The following is a 21,321-nucleotide window of genomic DNA, read 5'->3' as shown; positions in this document are numbered from 1 at the left end:
GAAACTCTGGCGTCTGTGCGGCCCTATGCCGTCTCACTTACTCCACTTCAAATCGTGAACTAAACATTCTCGGAGGCAGGGGCTCTCTTACAAGACAAGGACATCTAGACAAGGACCAGAAATGAATTATTCTCAGACTCTTCCATTTGCCCCAAATGATTACAGAATCCCTGCAGTGCAGAAGGAGTCCATCGATTCTGCTCCGATAGTCTGAAAGAGCAGCCTTAACTAGGTCCACTCCCCAATAACACCAACTAATCTTTGACACTAAAAACCGATTTAGCAGGGCTAATCCATCTAACATGACCAGCTTTGGACAATGGGAGGAATCTTAAGCAGCCGCAGGAAACCTGCACATCATTGGATGTTAATCTGCAGATACCTGGAGTCGAAAAGGTGAAGTTTGGCATGGCCATTTCACCAGACCTGCACACCTTTAATTCATAGGGGCTGTTTAGCACAGGGCTAAATCGCTGTCTTTGAAAGCAGGCCAAGCAGGCCAGCAGCACGGTTCGATTCCCGTAACAGCATCCCCGAAAAGGGGCCGGAATGTGGCGACTAGGGGCTTTTCACCGTAACTTCATTTGATGCATACTTGTGACAATAAGCGATTTTCATTTCATTTCATACTCCAAATAATTTGAGCAATCGTTCCAGTCCAACGCAAAAGTACGACATTACTAATATCCCGAACGATATGAGTTTGCAAATTGCCAGCCAGCTCTCAAAACCTTTTGGATACCTTCGTGTACGTTTGTGGTGGGTCCTTCCCACTAACATCAGCAATGCCGTTCTCGGCCCCAAAAATTCTGAGGGACATACGCGCGATTTTACAATCCGAAGAACTTGATGTCGATGGTGAAGGGCAGCCAAGCCTCCCCCGCACACATCCCACGCACACAGGCTCGTCCTGTGAACGAGTAGACATCTTACCTTTTGTTCGTTATTATCATGAACTATCCTATCATATATTTATTGTTGCTTCGAGCTGGACGAATGGGCTAGGATCGCTGATGGTGCTAAGTGTCGCTCACCTTGTTGTGAAGTCTTGTCAATGCGAATGGACAACTTGAATCACTGATGAGAGACCAGCACCTTGACAGGCAAATTCTACCATCTAGTCAGGATTAGTTTGGACCTCACAGAGCATGGCACACCAGTGACAGTGTAGGGTAATGTAGGCGGGGACAATGATTCACTACTTCATGGACCACACACACAGGCGCCCATTACCATTTTGCGGAGGAAACCAATGCTTGGAAAGTTCTATACGTCTCCCGGAATTTTGCAGAGAGAAAATGTGTGACTGGCCGATTGGGAGAGTGAGTCGCTTCACACTAGCTTTTTGAACTTCGAAACGGCAAACAACAAGTTGGAACTTTAAGTGGTTCGAGAGGGATCGATGCAGAATGTTCAGATGGCAGACCGCTTTGAACTGAGCAAACGGACCTATCGCACAGTGATATTGACCAGAGGGAACAGTGAAAGCCGCTCTGTGGACATAGTGTGTAATGATTAAACTTCAGACCCCCTCTGCACTTTAACGTGTGTGTGTCTGTGTGCCTCCGATCTTTCGACATAGGATCATAGACTTTTACAGCACAGGAGTAGGCCTTTGAGTCTGCATCGATATACCGCATTAAATAGAAGCAACAGTAGACCATCAGACCCTTTAGTCTTGCCCCGCCACACAATACGCTCATGGCTGGTCTCTGCCTGCCTCAACTCCTGTTCTGTGCCATTCTCCCAGAGCCATTATTCATCGATCAATCAAATATTTATCTCCTCCACTTTAAATACTTCTAATGATGCAGCCTCCACTACCAGTATCCGGGGAAGAGAATTTTGGAGAATCACCATCCTCTGCAAGCTGAAATTTCCATGTATCAGCGTGCAAAAGGTATCTTGTAGCTGTGTCTCCTTTTTCGACACTCTCGCATTATTAAATCTATCTCACCCTTTATAACGTCAAACCCCCCTCTGGATCTAATATGTTTGAACACTCTCTTCCCAACTCCAAGGAATACAGACCCAAATTATTTACTATCGCGATGGGACACGCCTCTCATCCCAGGAATTAACCAGGCGAATCTCCTTTCTGCTAACTCCAATAGTAGTATATATTTTTTAGCTAAGGGGGCCAAAACTGCACGCAATATTCCAGGTGAGGCCTCATCAACTCCATGTCTATTTGTCATAAAGCAATTTTAAAACTCCGAAAAGGTGCCAAGCCAATATCAGCTTTCTGAATTTCGAACTCATAATCAGCAGTGCGGGACTCGAAATGGTTCAAGAGGGACTGACGCACTGTTTCTGTTGGAATTCCAGCTTGGAACTGAGCTTTGAACTCTTCTCTTACACGGGGGATATTGACCAGAGAGCATGATTACAACCGCTCTGTGGACACGTGTGTAATTTTTAAAACCTCAGGCTCTATCCGCACTTCAACATGAAAATGCTTCCGTCCTTTCAACATAAAATCAAAGAATTATACAGCACAGAAGGAGGACAACTGTGCCGGCACTGGTTCTCAAAAGGGACACCTAGCTAGTCCCTTTCCCGAAGTCCTACCCTCGGCACGCTGCAAATGCATTACAAATATATATCCCAACGCCCTTTTGAACCCGCCTGCACAGATCGCATCCCCCACTCTCACAAACAGAGCATTTCAAATCACAATGCTTCTCCGCATCAACTCTTTCCTTATTTACGCTAACCATCTTGAAATTGTGACCGCCGGTCACTGACTTACCGACTAGTGGAAACAACATATATTTCTTCACACTGACAAAAGTGTTCATAATTTTGAACAGCTGAAAAAGGGTCACCTCTTTACATTTTCTGCTCGATGAAGAACAAGCCCAATTTCACGCAAATTTCATTCTATATCAAACTCCCCACTCCTGGTAGTAAATTCCCTCAACTCTCCCTCTCGGGTGTTAACATCCTTCCATATATAAGTTGGCCTTAACTAAACACAATATTCCAAGTGTGGTCTCGGCAATGATTTGTTGAGATTTAACATCTACTGTGCTATCTGCTTTTGCAGATTTTCATACCTTCCCTCATTTTGTCACGATGCTTCTGAGCTTCCCTCGTGTGTTTGTTGTATTACCTTCCCAGATCCCAATATTTTATTTCATTTTTTTCAGACTGTGAGGAAAGGATATCTCGCCTCGAGAGAGATTTTACGCCAAATATAGATGCAGTATTTTAAAGCAAACTGTATTCATAACACAATATTAATTATCTTTATCATCGCACAAGTATAGAGATTCCAAGACCCTTTGAACAATGATATCAATTCAATATCCTTAATTGCTATCTCTCTCACCACTTGTACAACAAGGAAATAAAAAAACACATCTCAGCTCTCAATCCACTGTTCACTATCACTCGTACTCAGGAATACCTGCTTCAATGAGATCTCCTTCAGGGAAGAAAATCTGCCATCCTTAGCTGGTCTGGCTTACATATGACTCCAGATCCACATCAATGTGGTTGACTATGAAACGCCCTCCTCAACGGGAATAAGGACGGGAGAAAAATGGTGGCACAGCCAGGGATGTCCACATCCCATGCAGGAATAAAAAAAACATCACATTTTTGTTTGCTGTTTTCAGTCTCATTAGTGATCCTTTTCTTTGGTCAGGCAGAATCTCTGGAAGGAACTGCACCTTAAAGTCGACCCTCAGTCTATTTGATATATGTTAATCGAAATAGTGGGAACATAATGAAAGGCTCATGAGTGACATTGACGCCGGTTCACTAATAAATCCTTCAGTTGTAATGGAGAAGGAACTGAAATAAAATAATGATAATAATACGTTACTCTTGCAAAACTGAAACTGAAACAATTGAGCCAATTGACAACTTCATATTTGGAACAAAGAACAAAGAAAATTACAGCACAGGAACTGGCCCTTCGGCCCTCCCAGCCTGCGCCGATCCAGATCCTTTTATCTAAACCTGTCTCCTATTTTCCAAGGACTACTTCCCTCTGTTCCCGCCCGTCCATATATCTGCCTAGATGCCTCTTAAATGATGCTATCGTGCCCGCCTCTATCACCTTCGCTGGTAAAGCGTTCCAGGCACCCACCACCCTCTGCGTAAAATACTTTCCACGCACAACTCCCTTAATCTTTCCCCCTCTCACCTTGAAATCATGACCCCTTGTAACTGACACCCCAACTCTTGGGAAAAGCTTGTTGCTATCCACCCTGTCCATACCTCTCAATTTTTGTAGCCCTCAATCAGGTCCCCCCTCAACCTCCGTCTTTCCAACGAAAACAATCTTAATCTACTCAACCGTTCCTCATAGCTAGCACCCTCCATACCAGGCAACATCCTGCTGAACCTCCTCTGCACCCTCTCCAAAGCATCCACATCCTTCTGGTAATGTGGCGACCAGAACTGCACGCAGTATTCCAGATGTGGCCGAACCAAAGCCCTACAACTGTAAAATGACCTGCCAACTCTTGTACTCAACACACCGGCCGATGAAGGCAAGCATGATGTATGCCTTCTTGACCACTCTATCAACCTGCGTTGCCACCTTCAGGGTACAATGGACCTGAACTCCCAGAACTCTCTGCACATCAATTTTCCCCAAGACACTTCCATTGACCATATTGTCCGCTCTTGAATGTGGTCTTCCAAAATGCATCACCTCGCATTTGCCTGGATTGAACTCCATCTGCCATTTCGCTGCCTAACTCTCCAATCTATCTATATTTTGTTGTATTCTCTGACTGTCCTCCTCGCTATCTGCAACTCCACCAATCTTAGTATAATCTGCAAACTTGCTAATCAGACCACCTATACCTTCCTCCAGGTCATTTATGTAGATCACAAGCAGCATTGGTCCGAGCACGGATCCCTGTGGAACACCACTAGTCACCCTTCTCCTTTTAGAGACACGCTCCTCCACCACTACTCTCTGTCTCCTGTTGCCCAGCTAGTTCTTTATCCATCTAGCTAGTACACCCGGAACCCCATAAGACTTCACTTTTTCCATCAACCTGCCATGGGAAACCTTATCAAACGCCTTACTAAAGTCCTTGTATATCACACCTACAGCCCTTCCCTCATCAATTAACTTTGTCACTTCCTCAAAGAATTCAATTAGGTATATAAGACATCCCTGCACAAAACCATTCTGCCTATCACTGATAAGTCTATTTTAGAACATAGAACAGTACAGCACAGAACATGCCCTTCGGCCCTCGATGTTGTGCCGAGCAATGATCACCCTACTCAAACCCACGTATCCACCCTATACCCGTAACCCAACAACCCCCCCTGAACCTTACTTTTTAGGACACTACGGGAAATTTAGCATGGCCAATCCACCTAACCCGCACATCTTTGGACTGTGGGAGGAAACGGGAGCACTCGGAGGAAACCCACGCACACACGGGGAGGACGTGCAGAATCCGCACAGACAGTGACCCAGCCGGGAATCGAACCTGGGACCCTGGAGCTGTGAAGCATTTATGCTAACCACAATGCTACCGTGCTGCCCCCCACATTCCAGATGTGAATATATCCTGTACCTCAGTATCTTCTCCAACAGTTTGCCTACCACTGACGTCAAGCTCACGGGTCTATAATTCCCTGGATTATGCCTGCTACCCTTCTTAAACAAAGGTACAACACTAGGAATTCTCAAGTCCTCCGGGACCTCACCCGTGCTCAAGGATGCTGCAAAGATGTCTGTTAAGGCCCCAGCTATTTCAACCCTCGCTTCCCTCAGTAACCTGGGATAGATCCCATCCGGTCCTGGGGACTTGTCCACCTTAATGTCTTTTAGAATACCCAAAACTTCCCCCTTCTGAATGACAACTTGGCCGAGAGTATTTAAACATCCACCCCTAGCCTCAACATCCGTCTTGTGACTCAACATCCTTTGTGAATACCGATGCAAAGTACTCATTAAGAATCTCACCCATTTCCTCTGTGTCCACGCATAAATTCCCTCTTTTGTCTTTGAGTGGGCCAATCCGTTCTCTAGTTACCCTCTTTCTCCTTACATACGAATAAAAGGCTTTGGGATTTTCCTTAACCCTGTTAGCCAAATATATTTTATGACCCCTTTTAGCCATCTTTATTGCGCGTTTGTGATTCGTCCTACTTTCCCGATATTCGTCCGAAGCTTCATCAGTTTTGAGTTGCCTCGATCCTATGTATTTACGGGAGGTTGATGCCGTCTGGAAAAGGTTGTGTTGACTCAAGATCCGGTGTCGCTGGTTCGAATCCCACTACGGCAGGTGGTGAAAATTGAAACTCGACGGTGAAACTCTTATATATTGTCCTATAAAAAATAAAAGTTTGGTTCACTAATTTGCTTCACGGGGGTAAATATGCCGTCTTTACCTGGTCGAACCTGCAAGTGACTCCACATCAGCAGAAATGTGGTTGACTCTTCGAAGCCCCTCTGAAAAAAATCCGATAACCCAGGGGAAAATAGGGATTTGACATAAATGCCAAAATTCAATTGCTAAGAACAATACACATTCTTCGATGGCTGCCACCCAACAAGTCTACCCAACCGGTAGTGCTTGTTGGAAGACCGGCGTGATGCAAATCACATTCTGGGGCATTGGGTAGAAGAACAAGGAGGTTATTTGCATATTATGCACGGCACAAGTTAGATCCAGAATGGAGTATTTGGTACAGTTCCGAGTGATACAGAATAGGAAGGATGTAATAAGAACATAAGGACATAAGAACTAAGAGCGCAGGTAGGCCATATGGCCCCTCGAGCCTGCTCCGCCATTCAGTGAGATCATGGCTGATCTTTTGTAGACTCAGCTGCACTTTTCGGCCCGAACAACATAACCCTGAATCTCTTAATTTTTCAAACAAACTACCTATCTTCATCTTAACAACATTCACTGAAGGAGCCTCAACTGCTTCACTGGGCAAGGAATTCCATAGATTCACAAACCTTTGGGTGAAGACGTTCCTCCTAAACTCACTCCTAAATCTACCTCCCCTTATTTTAAGGCTATGCCCCACATTTCTGCTTCACCCGCCAGTGGAAACAACCTGCCCACATCTTTCCTACCTATTCCCTTCATAATTTTATATGTTTCTATAAGATCCCCCTCATCCTTCTCAATTCCAACGAGTACAGGCCCAGTCTACTCAAACTCTCATCGTAACCCAACGCTTTCAGGTCTGAGATTAACCTAGTGAATGTCCTCTGGACACCCTCGAGCTCCAGTACGTCCTTTCTCAGGTAAGGAGAACAAAAATGAACACAATACTCCTGGTGTTCCCTCACTAACACCTTATACAATTGCAGCATAACCGCCCCAGACTTAAACTCCATCCGTCTAGCAATGAAGGACAAAATGCCATTCGCTTTCTTAATCACATGTTGCATCTTTTAACCAACTTTTTGCGACTCATGCACGAGCTCACCCAGGCCTCTCTGCACAGCAGCATGTTTTAATAATTTATCATTTAAATAATTAGCCATTTTGCTGTTGTTCCTCCCCAAATGGATAAGCTCACATTTGTCAACATCGTATTCCATCTGCCAGACCCTAGCCCATTCAATTAAACTATCCAAATCCCTCTGTGGACTTGAGGCATCTTCTGCACTTTTTGCTTTACCACTCATCTTAATGTCGTCTGCAAACTTGGACACATTGCTCTTGGTCCCCAACTCCAAATCATCAATGTAAATTGTGAATAATTGTGGGCCCAACACTGATCCCTCAGGGACACCACTAGCTACTGATTGCCAACCAGAGAAACACCCATTAATCCCTACTCTTTGCTTTCTATTAATTAGCCAGTCCTCTATCCATGCTACTACTTTACCATTAATGCCATGCATCTTTATCTTATGCAGCAACCTTTTGTGTGGCATCTTGTCAAAGGATTTCTGGAAATCCAGATGTACCACAACCATTGGCTCCCCGTTATCTTCCACTCTGGTAATGTCCTCCAATAATTCCTCTAAATTAGTTAGGAACGACCTGCCCTTTATGAACCCATGCTGCGTCTGCCCAATTTCCATCCAGATGCCTTGCTATTTCTTCTTTGATGATAGATTCCAGCGTCTTCCCTACTACTGAAGTTAAGCTCACTGACCTATAACGACCAGTTTTCTGCGTGCCTCCTCTTTTAAAGAGTGGTGCCACGTTTGCTAATTTCCTATCCACTTGAGAAAGCTTCAGAATGCTTCCACTGGTGAGAAACGTCAGTGACGAGGTTTCATTGGAATTTGTGAGTATGCTCAGAGAGAACGAGGCTGAAGGGGCGGGGTGGTGGTGGTACAGTTTCACAACGTTCTGCTCTGCTGTGTCTCAGCACGAGGGTCCCCGATTAAACTTCCAATTGGGCGACTGTCTGTGTGGAGCTTGCACGTTCTCCCAGTGTCAACAAATAACAAAGAACAAAGAAAAGTACAGCACAGGAACAAGCCCTCGCGCCCTCCAAGCCTGCGCCGACCATGCTGCCCGTCTAAACTAAAATCTTCGGCACTTCCGGGTTCCGTATCTCTCTATTCCCATCCTATTCATGTATTTGTCAAGATGCCCCTTAAACATCACGATCGGCCTTGCTTCCACCACTTCATCCGGCAGCGAGTTCCAGGCACCCACTACTTTCTGTCTAAAAAGCTTGCCTCCCACATCACCGGTAAACCTTGCCCGTCGCATCTTAAACCTATGCCCCGAGTTATTGACCGCTCTCCCCTGGGGAAAAAGTCTCCGAATATCCACTCTGCCTATGTATCTGTCTCATAATTGTGTAGACCTCTATCAGGTCGCCCCTCAACCTTCTTCGTTCCTGTGAGAACAAACCAAGTTTATTCAACCTCTCATCATATCTAATGCCCTACATACCAGGTAACGTCCTGCGTAAGTTTCCTCCGGGTGCTCCGGTTTCCTTCCACAATCCCACGATTTGCAGTTTACGTTGATTGGCCATGCTAAATGGTCCATTAATGTCCAACGGTTAGGCAGGATTACAGAGATAGGCGGCGGATTGGTCCGATGTCGGGTGCTCTTTCAGAGGGCCGGTGCAGACTCGATGGAACGAATGGCCTCCTTGTGCGCTGTACGGATTCTATGTAACTGAGTGAAATTCTATGAAAATTCACAGAGATATTCAAAATCATGCGAGCGGCCGGGGTTCACAGTGTAGCCAATGAAAAACTCCCTGGTGGTAAATGGGTCCAGAACGAGAGAGCATAGATTTAAAGAGATTTGGATAAGACGCAAATGTGATATTGGAAACAAACTTCTTCAGACAGCGAATAGTTCATGTTGGATGCACTGCCCAGAGGTGCGGCAGGGGCATATTCAATCTAGGCATTGAGATGGCAGCTGCAGAACTTTGGAAAAAAGCGGGAAATTTAGCATGGCCAATACTTCGAACCTGCATTTCTTTGGAGACAAAGGGGGAACGTTAGCATGGCCGATCCAGCTAACATGCACATCTTTCGACACGAAAGAGAAATTTCGACATGTCCAATTTACCTCCGCTGAATGCCTTTGGATGCAAAGGGTCTATTTTAGAATGGCCAATTCAGCTAACCTGCACATCTTCGGACACTAGGGAAACGTTTGACATAGACACGCCACCTAAACTGCACCACCTGTGTCAATAAAGATTATTATTATTTTAATATTATCATTATTACTTCGAATTCTGGGATGAAACTGAGTCCGCAAAGAAAACGCAGACATGGGGTGAAAGAGCCAACTCCAGACGTACTCCCTGACCCTGGCAGTGCTGACAATTGTGCCACAGTGCTTCGTCGTCCTGGGCACAATGAACACAGTGTAATTTATTTCTCACGGCAATGGAGGGAACGCACGAGAAATTTAACTGATTTCAAATTAATTTGTTGCAGGGATAGGTACCTTCGACCCTCTGCCTCGCCCACAGAGATTTGTTTGGAAATCGATTGAAATGTAGCAGAAGAAAAAAAATCTCGGTTCATGACCTTTTTCTAATCTACTGAAATCGATTGTCCCTTTCAAAGTAAACTGGATGCAGTAAATATCAACATGAATAAAGTCCGACCTTTCATCCGTGCTCTCGCCCCTACTGGGGTTACCAATTCCTCGGAGATCCGGAGACATTTAATGACAAGAGGAACATCAAACATGCCTAAGATGAATGTTTAATCTCTCTTTGTTCCTGCTAAATTCTTAATTTGGTTAAAAAATGAGAAGCATAAAATATGATACTGTAACCATTATAGCCACAGGTTTTATATATTCTGGTACAATTACACCCCCTTGGGGCCCAAACGGATGTTGGTTTCGAGTCCACAATATAATATCTCTCAACACGTTTATGCCACCTATCCCTGCCCAACTAATATCTTATTTTGTGTCGTTTTCAATGGAGTCGACTGTTACAAGCAGAGGGCAAATATCAGCCAGGAGATGGAGAGCCCTTGCCACAAGTTGACGGAGGTGGAGGTAAGTCTTTCTTTTCCCAAAGATAACTTTGTGCGTGATTGTCAGATGCAGATTTTTTGTAAAATATTACTCTTTGTATCTTTGTCATTTTTCCTGGCCATTTGTTCCATTTCTACGTAAAATGAAAGACTATGTAAAATGAGTCTCTGTCACTCCAGCCCAGACTTAGCGTGTGCTTGTGTGTGTGTTAGTATATGTCTGTGTTTGCACATGTATGTGTGTGCGTGTGTGTGTGCACGGGCGAGCGTGTGTCTGTCTTACTGGGTGTTCTATGTTAGAACATAGAATATAGAACATAGAACAGTACAGCACGGAACAGGGCCTTCGGCATTCGATGTTGTGCCGAACATTGTCCGAAACCAAGATCAAGCTATCCCACTCCCTCTCATTCTGGTGTACTCCATGTGCCTATCCAATAACCGCTTGACAGTTCCAAAAGTGTCCGACTCCACCTTCACAGCAGGCAGTCCATTCAACACCCCAACCACTCTCTGAGTAAATAACCTACCTTGGACATCCCTCTTATGTCTTCCACACTTAATCTTATAGTTATTCCCCCTTGTGACAGCTACATCCACCCGAGGAAATAGTCTCTGAACATCCACTCTATCTACCCCCTCATCATCTTCTCAACATCTATCAAGTTGTGTCTCATCCTCCTCCACTCCAAAGAGGAAAGCCCTAGCTCCTTCAACCTTTCCTCATAAGACCTATCATGCAAACCAGGTAGCATCCTGGTAAATCTCTTTGGCACCCTTTCCAATGCTTCCACATCCTTTCAAAAATGAGGTAACCAAAACTGCACACAATACTCCAAATGTGGTCTCACCAGGGTCATGTATAGTTGCAGCATAACCCCGCGGCTCTTAAACACAAGCCCCCTGTTAATCAACGTTAACACACGATAAGCCTTCTTCGTGGCTCTATCCACTTGAGTGGCAACCTTCAGAGATCTTTGGACGTGAACCCCAAGATCTCTCTGTTCCTCCTCATTCCTCATAACCCTGCCGTTGACCCTGTATTCCGCATTCAATTTTTTTCTAACAAAATGAAACACCTCTCACTTATTAGGGTTAAACTCCATCTCCCATTATTTCGGTTCAGCTCTGCATCCTATCAATGTCTCTTCGCAGCTTGCAACAGCCCACCACCTCATCCAGTACTCCCCCAATCTTGGTGTTATCAGCAAATTTACTGACCCACCCTCGGAGCCCCCTCCTCCAAGTCATTGGTAAAAATCACAAATAGCAGAGGACCCAGCACTGATCCCTGTGGTTCTCGGCTGGCAACTGGTCTCCAGTCTGAACATTTTCCGTCCACCACCACCCTCTGTCTTCTATATGATAGCCAGTTACTTCTGCAATTGGCTAAATTTCCGTCTATACCACACGTCCTTACTTTCTTCATGAGCCATGTTTATGTGTGTCTGAGTTTGTTGTTTAGTGGGTGTGTATATGTCCATTTGTGTGCGTCTTAGTTAGGTGTCTGTCTCAGTGTGCGTATGTGCATGTGCATGTATGTCTTAGTTCGTGTCTCTGTGTCTGCCTGAGTGCGCGGATCTGTGTGTGTGTTTTAGTGAGCGTATGTTCGTGTGTGCGTTAGTGGGTGTTTGTGGGTATCTGATTTGGTGTCTCAGTGTGTATGTATGTTGTGTTTGTGTCAGTGTCTGTGTGTGTGTCTTAGTGGGTATCTGCTTGTGTGCGTCATTTTAAGTGTTCCTCAGTAAGAGTATGTGTGCGTTAGTGAGTGGCTATGTGTGTGTGTTTGTGGTGTGCGTGTCTGTGTAAGTGTCCCTCGGCTTCATGTTTAGTCAGTCAGCAGAGATTAGAGCAGGGAAACTTTACACATTTCAGAATCTTGCGACCTTATGGGGAGTGGGGAGGGGGACATTCAGAGGATTAAATGCTGTATATGTGCCTTTAATAGATTTGGAGACAGAGAGATAGAGAGAGGGGAGAGAGATGCAGGTCTTCAGCCCTCTGTAAACTGTAGCGATATACATCAGCCCCTGTTTCATTCGGTAAACAATCTGGAATCTATGCAACTAATCTCTCCCCAAAATTGTTTTTATTCGTGAAATCTGTGAGGATTTAATGCATGATTTGCACATTGCCCATAAAGGGCAATAAAGTTCACTCCATTTGAATAGAATGTGCGTGCGCGCGCGTGTGTCTGTGTTTGTGTGTGTCTGTATATTTGTGTGTGTGAGTGTGTGTGAGTGTGTGTGTGTGTGTGTGTGTGTGTCACTACGGGGACTTCAATTCACTGACCAATTGGTTACATTTACCATCTAACAAGCATACAATGTGGCGAGAATTAGTGGGAAACCAGAGGATTGGGAAGCCTTTAAAAACGAGCAGAGGACAACTAAAACAGCAATACGGGGGGGAGAAGATGAAGTGTGAGTGCAAGCTAGATAGTAATATAAAGGAAGATAGGAAGGGATTTTTTTACAATAGATACAAGGTAAGAGAGAGGCAAAAAAGACTTTTGACTGCTAGAAAATGTAGCTGGAGAAGTAATAATAGGAAACAAAGAAATGGCAGACGAACTGTATAGTTACTTTGCATCAGTCTTCAGGCTGGAAGACCTCAAATGGATAGCTGATGAAATTGTGGGGGCATTAGTGACGATCTTTCCGGAATCACAGGAGGCAGAAAGGGACCCAGAGGACTGTAAGGTGGCGAATGTAACACAACTGTTTAAGAAGGGAGGGAGGCAGAAGACGGGAAATTATAGGCCGATTCATCTGACTTCGGTCATTGGTAAGATTTTAGAGTCTGTTATTAAAGATGAGATTGCGAATGACTTGGTAGTGCATGGTAAAATAGGACTGAGTCAGCAGGGCTTTGTTAAAGGGAGGTCGTGCCTCACAAATCTGTTAAAGTTCTTTGAGGAGATAACAAGCAAGTTAGACAAAGAAGCATGAGTGGACATGATTTATTTAGATTTTCAGAAGGCCTTTGACATGTTGCCGCATGGGAGACTGCTAAAAAGCTAAGAGTTCTTGGTGTTCAGAGTAAGAACATGGCATGGATAGAGGATTGGCTGACTGGCAGAAGGCAGAGAGTGAGGATAAAGGGGTATTTTTGAGGATGGCAGTAGATGACTAGTGGTGTGCACAAGGGGTTTGTGCTGGGACCAAAACATTTTACAATATACATTAATTATCTGGAAGAAGGTAATGCAGGCACTGTTGCGAAGTTTGCAGTGTTACAAAGATCTGTAGAGGGACATGTATTATTGAGGAAGCAAGGGGGCTGCAGAAGGACTTGGACAAGCTAGGAGAGTGGGCAATGAAGTGGCAAATTAAATACAATGTGGAAAAGTGTGGGTTTATGCACTTTGGAATGAGGAATTTAGGCATAGACTATTTTCTAAATGGGGAAGTGCTTCCGAAAGCAGTTGCACAAAGGGACCTTTGTTCCGAAAGTAGTTGCAGAAAGGTTCACGATTCTCCTAAGGCTAATCTAAGGAAGGACGTGCTGGCCTTGGAAAGGTCCAGAGGAGGTTCACAAGAATGATCCCTCGAATGATAACTTGTCGTATGAGAAATGTTTGAGTACTCTGGGCCTGTAAAACTTGGAGTTTAGAAGGATGAGAGGGGATCTAATTGAAACGGAAAAGATAATGCGTGGCGTAGATAGAGTGGACATGGAGAGGATGTTTCCACTTGTAGGAAAACACTGGAACCAGAGGACACCATCTCAGACGAAAGGGACGATCCTTTAAAACATAAGAACATAAGAACAGAAAAACATGAGAACATAAGAACATAAGAGCATTGAACATAAGAACATAAGAACATATTAACATAAGAACATAGGAACATAAGAACACAAGAATATAAGAACACAAGAATATAAGAACACAAGAACATAAGAAAACAAGAACATAAGAACACAAGAACATAAGAAAACAAGAACATAAGAACATAAGAACATAAGAACATAAGAAAATAAGAATATAAGAACTAGGAGCAGGCCACCTGGCCCCTCGAGCCTGGTCCACCATTCAATGAGATGATGGCTCATCTTTTGTGGACTCAGCTGCACTTTCCGGCCCGAACACCATAACCCTTAATCCCTTTATTCTTCAAAAAACAATCTATCTTTACCTTAAAAACATTTAACGAAGGCGCCTCAACTGCTTCACTGGGCAAGGAATTCTTTAGATTCACAACCGTTTGGGTGAAGGAGTTCCTCCTAAACTCCGTCCTAAAGCTACTTCCCCTTATTTTAAGGCTATGCCCCCTAGTTCTGCTTTCACCCTCCAGTGGAAACAACCTGCCCGCATCTATCCTATCTATTCCCTTCATAATTTTATGTTTCTTTAAGATGCCCCCTCATCCTTCAAAATTCCAACGAGTACAGTTCCAGTCTACTCAACCTCTCCTCGTAATCCAACCCCCTCAGGTCTGGGATTAATTAAGTGAATCTCCTCTGCACACCCTCCAGTGTCAGTACGTCCTTCCTCAAGTAAGGAGACCAAAACTGAACACAATACTCCAGGTGTGGCCTCACTAACACCTTATACAATTGCAGCATAACCTCCCTTGTCTTAAACACCATCCCTCTAGCAATGAAGGACAACATTTCATTTGTCTTCTTAATAACCTGCTGCACCTGTAAACCAACTTTCTGTGACTCATGCACTAGCACTCCCAGGTCTCTCTGCACAGAAGCATGCTTCAACATATTATCGTTTAAATAATAATCTCGTTTGCTGTTATTCCTACCAAAATGGATAACCTCACATTTGTCAACATTGCATTCCATCTGCCAGACCATAGCCCATTCACTTAACCTATCCAAATACCTCTGCAGACTTCCAGTATCGTCTGCACTTTTCGCTTTACCACTCATCTTAGTGTCATCTGCAAACGTGGACACATTGCCCTTGGTCCCCAACTCCAAATCATCTATGTAAATTGTGAACAATTGTGGACCCAACACGGATCCCTAAGGGATACCACTAGCTACTGATTGCCAACCAGAGAAACACCCATTAATCTCCACTCTTTGCTTTCTATTAATTAACCAATCCTTCATCCATGCTGCTACTTTACCCTTAATGACATGCATCTTTATCTTCTGCAGCAACCTTTTGTGTGGCACCTTGTCAAAGGCTTTCTGGAAATCCAGATGTACCACATCCATTGGCTCCCCGTTATCTATTGCACTGGTAATGTCCTCAAAGAATTCTACTAAATTAGTTAAGCACGACATGCCCTTTATGAACCCGTGCTGCGTGTGCCCAATGGGACAATTTCTGTCCAGATGCCTGGCTATTTCTTCCTTGACGATAGATTCCAGGATCTTCCCTACTACCGAAGTTAAGCTCACAAAACAGTGATGAGGTGGATTGTCTTCAGCCAATGTGTGGTGAATCTGTAGATCCCTTTGCCGCAGAAGGCTGAGTAGGCCACTTCTCTTTAAGACAGAGATAGATAGGTTCTTGATTGATAAGAGGTTATGGGGACAAGGCAGAGAAGGGGATCAGAAAATATCAGCAATGATTAAATGGCGGAGCAGACTCGATGGTCCAAGATGCCTAATTCTGCTCCTATGTCTTATCGTCTTCTCGGTTTATATAATCTTTATTTACTATCAAACATTCTCCCATGTGTTGTATTACACACATCATACTAACAGCTCTCCATTTCAGAAAATATCCACCAGTCTCCTGGAGATACTGCCAGCGATCGAACGAGTGTAAGCAGCTGTCAACAGAATGGCATTGGTGTTTTACTTTTAGGTTTATTTGTCTCCCTTCCTGCCTCTCACAGACCATGCTGAGTGCTAATAGCTCTGACATGCGAAGTTCCCTGTCATTGTAGTGAGAAACGTTTCCTGGACTCTCTCTGTGTGTCATCCTCTCTCATATTAACGAACATTTTTCTTCTGGGATCGCATTGTGCATTTTTCATTCAACCTGTAGCTGTTAATATAACATGTTATTTTAGGGTGCAGAGTGAAATTTTACATTGTTTTGCGACCACGATTAATGTCATTCTGCTTTCATTACCAGATCCTGTTCACACCCAAGGATGTTACCGTGTTCAGAGGCAGTGCACTAATCACACTTACTCAAGAAAGTAAGTTGAAGCAAGATGTTTTGACCTCCGCCTCAATATTCAGAACAGAAAAAAGGTCGGGACACATGAGACTCATTTTTAATATTCATTCACAGGATGTATTTCTCTCCAGCTCTGTCAGCATATATTGCCAATTACCAGTTGCTCCTGCTGGCTATTTCGTTGCCACTCTCACACACAGAGGCACAAATGTTCATCGACATGCAGTCACATATAGAATTAGCTCCCACAAAGACCTGGTTTCCATAATCGACGCCGAGTAGTTTACATTACGCCTCATGTTTCTGTATATGTTCCCTGCTTTGTTACAAATACAAACTAACGTCAATAAAAAGTGTTAACAAAATTATCTACAACTTACCCCACTTTTCTATTACTTCCCCAGAACTCTCTCTAGCATTCGCGGTGGTCGTCCAAATAATATCACTTGTGGCACATAGTCTGAGAAGATAGACGTGCTGCCAAAGCTTTGCGCTTTCGACTCATGAAAATAGACACGGCAAAGACCAGCTGATATTAAGGGTATAGCAATTTCCACTGCACGAGGAAAGGATGTTCGTTAGAAGCATTGCCATGGACAGTGTACCAGGGGTCAGGTATCCCGCTTGCTGTTGGGTTCAACGACAAGGAAAATTAGGAGCAACGTTAAGAAGAAAAACAACTTAGGAGAGGTTACAGATCAAGGTGTTAAATTCAGAACAGAGGTTTAAAAGCCAACACAAGTGCATTGTACCTGCATGCTCGTAGTATTCAGAATAAGGTAAATTAGTTGACGGCGCAAATCATTGTGAATGACTACGATTTAGTGGCCATGACTGAAAAATGGTTAAAGGATGGTCACGACTGGGAGTTAAATATCAAAGGGTATCAAGCTATTCGGAAGGATAGAGTGGATGGTAAGGGAGGTGGTGCAGCTCTGTTATTTAAGGATCACATCCGGGCAAAAGTAAGGGATGACATCGGTGCTATGGAGGATAAGGTTGAATCAACTTGGGTGGACATCAGAAATATTAAGGCGAAAAAGTCACTGATTGGAGTAGTCTATAGGCCACCAAATAGTAACATTATGGTGGGGCAGGCCATAAACAAAGAAATAACGGATGCATGTAGAAACTGGGGCTGGTTCAGCACAATGCTAAATCGCTGGCTTTGAAAGCAGACCAAGGCAGGCCAGCAGCATGGTTCAATTTCCGCACCAGCCTCCCCGAAGGATGCCGGAGGTCTGCAGATGGATTTGGATAGGTTAAGTGAATGGGCTAGTGTCTGGCAGGTGGAATATAGTGTTGACAAATGTGATGTTATACATTTTGGTCGGAATAACAGCAAAAGGGATTATTGCTTCAATGATAAAATATTAAAACATGCTGCTGTACAGAGAGAGCTCGGTGTGCTGGTGCATGAGTCGCAAAAAGTTGGTTTACAGGTGCAACAGGTGATTAAGAAGGCGAATGGAATTTGTCCTTCATTGCTAAAGGGGAGGAGTTTAAAACGAGGGAGGTTATGCTGCAATTGTATAAGGTGTTAGTGAGTCCAAACCTGGGGCATTATGTTCGGTTTAGGTCTCCTTACCTGAGAAAGGACGTAGTGGCGTTGGAGGGTGTGCAGAGGAGATTCACTAGGGCAATCCCAGAGCTGAAAGGGTCGGATTACGAGGAGAGGTCCAGTAGACTGGGACTGTACTCGTTGGAATTTAGACGGATGATGGGGGAACTTATAGAAACATATAAAATTATGAAGTTAAGCGATAGGATATATGCGGACAGGTTGTTTCCACTGGCAGGTGAAAGCAGAACTAGGGGGCATAGCCTCGAAATAACGGGAGGTAGATTTAGGACTGAGTTTACCCAACTTCTTTGCCGAAAGGGTTGTGAATCTATTGAATTACTTGCCCACTGAAGCTGTTGAGGCTCCTTCATTAAATGTTTTTGAGATAAAGATAGATAGTTTTTTGAAGAATAAAGGGATTATGGGTTCGGGCCGGAAAGTGGAGCTGAATCCATAAAAGTTCTGCCACGATCTCATTGAATGGCGGAGCAGGCTCGAGGGGCCAATTGGCCGACTCCTGTTCCTAGATCTTATGTTCTTATGTTCTTACATATGTCAAGAGCCCACAGGTACACAACAGTGCCCACATCCCTTTCCTACGCCACATAAGTCGCTGTTACCTTTAAAATTTTACGATCTTGCACCGGTTCTAATGAGACCAAATTGGCTCTGGCATGTCTTTGTTCAGAAATGGTGATGTTCTGAACTACATTCATCACGAGGGAGGAAGCGGTGCAACATATAACTCTGCACACTGATTAACATGACCACACAACTTGACCTATCAGAAATAGCTAGGGCAAATACATTTTCTTCTCCTATTGTTCCATCCATGATCTGCCGACTTGAATAAATCTGCCCACGTGCTCCATGCGGTTAATCATATCTGCACCACAGAGACGACGTGGTGAGAACATCACGACACTGGCGCACAAAGTGACTTTTTGGTTGTTTTCTTTGCGGCCGTTTAAACTTTCAGTGTGAGTTTCGAGATATTCTGTTTGAAAGAAATTAGCAAATACACCAACTCAACGTTATTCTCATTAAGGGAAACGTTAACGGGGCGGCCCCTGAAAGGAAAGCTGCCTTAAAGAATCAACCAATCAGAAATGAACTTGAAACATGAAACAAAAATGTAATTACCTACATCAATAAGACACCCCACCCCCGCCCCCGTGGTGCCCAACGGGCATGGAAGCTGCCAGTGGACGCCTGGACGCGCAGGGAAACAGAATTAATCATTTCCAATTCATGTCGGTGTAATGGATGCTGCCCTTAAACGGGTGCTATCTCCACAGCCTACCATATTCCTTCCTTCGAACTACCGATATATTCAATGAGTCCCAGAACTTCTGATGCAAGTACAATAAAGAGCAAGAAAGCAAGCTCATTCTCATTAATTGAAATTTCTGTAAACATGCTTTCATTATCTTCAAACAATTTTCCTTCAAAAAAGCTACTCAACAATGAACTGCTCACATATGCTGCCCAAACTCCAATCTGCTTTCCCCTCAGCATTTGAAGTGACCATCATTTTTGAAGATGAGCATTGATCTCCGCAATGCTTCCATAAGACCATAACACCATAATACATAGGAGCATAATTAGGCCACTGAGCTCATCGAGTCTACTGATATATTCAATAATGGTTGATATTTTTCTCATCCCCGTTCTCCTGGCTTCTGTCCATAAATCCTGATCCCCTTATTGATCAAGAACCAATCTATCTCAGCCATCTGCGGGAAAGAGTTACACAGGTTCATTACCCTCTGGCTGAAGCAATTCCAAAACAATGTTTTAAAAGATCGTTCCTTTAGTCTGAGATTGTGTCCTCTGTTTATAGTTTTTCCTCTCCACGTCCATTCCATCCATAGTCTATACCAACATTTCTCCTTCCAAAGTGCATAACCTAACACTTTTCCACATTGCATTCCATCTGCCACTTCTTTGCCCACTTTCAGAGAATACAGCAGAATATAAATAGATTGGAAGATAGATGGATGGTAGATAGGACGGAGAAATAGCAGGTGGAGTTCAATCCGGGCAAATGCGAGTTGATGCATTTTAGAGGATCCAATTCAAGAGTGAACTATACGGTAAGTGAAAAAGCCCTGTGGAAAATTGATGTACAGATAGATCTAAGTGTTCAGGTCCATTGTACCCTCAAGGTGGCTGCGCAGGTCGATAGAGTGGTCAAGGCATACCTTTCCTTCATCGGATGGGGTATTCAGTACAAGAGTTGTCAGGTCGTGTTACAGTGGCATAAGACTTCGGTTCAGCCACATTTGGAATACTGCGTACATTTCTGGTCGCCACATTACCAAAAGGATGTGGATGGTTTGGAGAAGGTTCAGAGGAGTTTCACCAGAATGCTGCCTTGTATGGAGGTCGCTGGCAATGAATAGAGGTTGAGTAGATTATAATTATTTTCGGTAGAAAGACGGAGGTTGAGGGGGGGACCTCATTGAGGTCTACAAAATCATGAGAGGTATAGACAGGGTGGACAGCAAGAAGCTTTTTCACAGAGTGGCGGACTCAATTACTAGGGGTCACGAGTTCAAGGTGAGAGGGGAAAAGGTTAAGGGAGATATGCCTGGAATGTTCTCTACGCAGAGGGTGGTGGGTGCCTGGAATGCATTTCCGGCGGAGGTTCCAGAGGCGGGCACGATAGCGTCATTTAAGATATACGTAGACAGATACATGAATGGGCAGCGAGAGAGGAATACAGATCCTCACAAAATAGGCGACAGTTTTAGATAGAGGATCTGGATCGGCGCAGGCTTGGAGAGCCGAAGGGCCTGTTCCTGTGCTGTAATTTTTCTTTCTTCTTTGTTCTTTTCCTAGCCTGTCCAAATTATTCTGCAGCCCTTTTGCTTCCTTAATGCTTCCTGTCCCTCTACAGATCTTTGTATCATCTGCAAACTTAGCAACAGTGCCATCAGTTCCTTCTTCTACATATTTAATGGTCTCGGGAAGATTTTATATGGCTCTCAAAGCCCTTATGTTTTTTAGATTATTTTGTGATTTGCAACACCAATCAGTCACAAATTACAACTGAGGAAGAAACATTCTCAGAGATCACATGGATAAATTAAAACCTCAGGCCTTCCTTAAATCCCTCCCTTCTCCACGGCGACGTAGCGTGTTCTGGGTTCCTCATGCTGCCGTTTATATTTCCTCCTGCCCTCTAAAAATATGTTCATTATTCTCATTAAGTCAATGGGGTTT

At 44.1% G+C, this 21,321-nt stretch overlaps 1 protein-coding gene across 1 annotated transcript in view; it reads right to left on the bottom strand.

Annotated features, from left to right (window-relative positions):
- Window positions 1-1,505, bottom strand: part of LOC119958387 — a 98,661-nt gene extending 97,156 nt beyond the window's left edge. The window contains exon 1 of the mRNA XM_038786880.1: window positions 1,035-1,505. The gene's annotated coding sequence lies outside the window, so the exon portion shown is untranslated. The remainder of the gene's footprint in view (window positions 1-1,034) is intronic.
- Between the last annotated feature and the right edge of the window lie 19,816 nt (window positions 1,506-21,321).

This window comes from Scyliorhinus canicula, chromosome 29 (genome assembly GCF_902713615.1).
Source record: "Scyliorhinus canicula chromosome 29, sScyCan1.1, whole genome shotgun sequence".
Taxonomy (NCBI): domain Eukaryota; kingdom Metazoa; phylum Chordata; class Chondrichthyes; order Carcharhiniformes; family Scyliorhinidae; genus Scyliorhinus; species Scyliorhinus canicula.
Note: the sequence above shows the minus strand (reverse complement) of the source record. Positions and strands in the feature narration are given on the sequence as shown.